The sequence below is a fragment of the Tursiops truncatus genome, chromosome 6, assembly GCF_011762595.2.
Source record: "Tursiops truncatus isolate mTurTru1 chromosome 6, mTurTru1.mat.Y, whole genome shotgun sequence".
NCBI classification, from domain to species: domain Eukaryota; kingdom Metazoa; phylum Chordata; class Mammalia; order Artiodactyla; family Delphinidae; genus Tursiops; species Tursiops truncatus.
The window spans coordinates 33,517,396-33,519,417 of record NC_047039.1 but is presented as its reverse complement, the minus strand read 5'-3'; the positions used below and the strand labels follow the sequence as shown (position 1 = coordinate 33,519,417).

The 2,022-nt window shown below is 40.4% G+C and overlaps 1 pseudogene; it reads right to left on the bottom strand.

The window, feature by feature from the left end:
* Nucleotides 1-1,326: 1,326 nt before the first annotated feature.
* LOC101338683 (ATP synthase F(0) complex subunit g, mitochondrial pseudogene) lies at nucleotides 1,327-1,637 on the bottom strand (annotated as a pseudogene).
* Nucleotides 1,638-2,022: the final 385 nt, after the last annotated feature.

Genomic DNA, 2,022 nt, shown 5'->3' with positions numbered 1-2,022 from the left:
AGATGGTGAGGAAATGGGGGCCCTGATAAAGGAACTTGGTAATGAAGGGAAGGAGAGAGGAGCAGGAATGTATTAGTTCAAGGGGGGGTAGCCTGGTGAGTGGAGGTGATGTGTGTGTGTGTGTATGTGTGTGTGTGTGTGTGTGTGTGTGTATGTGTGTCTGTGTGTATTAAGATGGGGAGCACTTCAAAACATTTATACATTGGCAGGAGGAAGTCACAGAAGAAAGAATGAAGGTGTAATGAAATGTGGTCAAGTTGAGGGGATTATTGGTGGAGTAAGCCCCCAGAGAATGGATGAGAATGAGGGACACGGAGGGAGCTTTCACTTTGAGATAGAGGAAGACCACTTTTTTTTTTTTAATACCAATCACATCTATTTATTCCAGGACATAATATGCTATTTAGACCCATGGATGATACTAAGTTTTAATCCTTTTTATATATTTTATTTTGCAAAGATAGGTTCTAAAAATCATAAGACTGAATAGATTAATGATATAATATGTAGCAAACTTAGATTTAAAATGTAGATCATGATTCTCATTCACTCTGTCCTACTGATAAAGATGTAACAAATATACACATTTATAAGACCAGCCTGCTATTCTCGCTTGAGGAGACCATATTCAAGTTGATAAGAAGTACCCTAACATTTATAGACATAGCTGTTATCAAAAGGATCTTTCTGTGATGTTTACAAGGAGAAACAGTCCAAATTTTATTCTTTATGACTACTGAGATGATTTAACTACATCATATACTACAGCATTATATATTTCAAACCAGGAGTTCTCTGGTGGTCCAGTGGTTAAGACTCCATGCTCCCAGTGCAGGAGGCCTGGGTTCGATCCCTGGTCAGGGAACTAGATCCTGCCTGCAGCAATTAAGAGCCTACATGCCGCAACTAAAAGAGCCCACATGCTGCAACTAAAGAAGCCACATGTCGCAACTAAAGATCCCACGTGCTGCAATGAAGACCCAGCACAGACAAATAAATATATAAATAAATATTTTAAAATATATGTATGTTTCAAACCATCAAATTAAAATGTTATCCCCACATACACATGTACCACAATGTTACGTTTGCACATATCCTTTCCAATTTCAGGCTAAGCAAAGACATACATTTAGAGCTGTATTAATGTATCAAAGCAAAAGACAACCCAACTTAGTACCAAGAAATATTGTGACCGTCCATGTAGCATTTGATAGAGAAAACACTGATTTTGACATCATTTTAAGCAGACAGCAGTCTGTTCACACATGGTCCAAGGACACTCAAATAATAAACAAAATATAATCACATGTTAAAGTTTGGTCTTTAAACACTATAGCCAACGATGCCACACTTGCCTATGATCTTGCCAACATAAAATCACATTCACACCTCAGTGGCCACCAAACCATTCAGCAGAGCTTCCTTAACTGTGAGCTGTTTGAAGCTACAAGTTTGAGCACTGATGACTATTTCTTAAAACCTCTGAATAGGAGTAGGGATCTCGGCAGGGTTGGAGGAACCAGCTCAACACTGACCTAGTGCCAAAATGTGGCCAGTCAAGGCTTCATATAAGTCACAGCAGCACTGACCAGGGCTTGAGCCTTCTCTGTGAGGTTATGAACAAATAGGGTCATGGTTCTATGACAGAAAAATCTCACCCAGAACTGGAGGGCCACCACTTTCTCTGTGACAGTAGTGAAGGAAGGGAGGATGGGGGAAAAGACAAAGAAGTGGTGTTAATGTGGAAGCATGTCCACATTTTGAATAAAGAAATAAACAAGATCACCTGCAGGAAATAAGGAGACCTGAATAAAAGGGGATTTTACATATATAGAATAGTCTTATAAAAGTTATAATTAGGAAAGATGCAGGGGACTTCCCTGGTGGCACAAGTGGTTAAGAATTTGCCTCTCAGTGCAGGGGACATGGGTTCGAGCCCTGGTCCGGGAAGATCCGTGGAGCAACTAAGCTCGTGCGCCACAACTATTGAGCCTGCACTCTAGAGCCCGCAAGCCACAA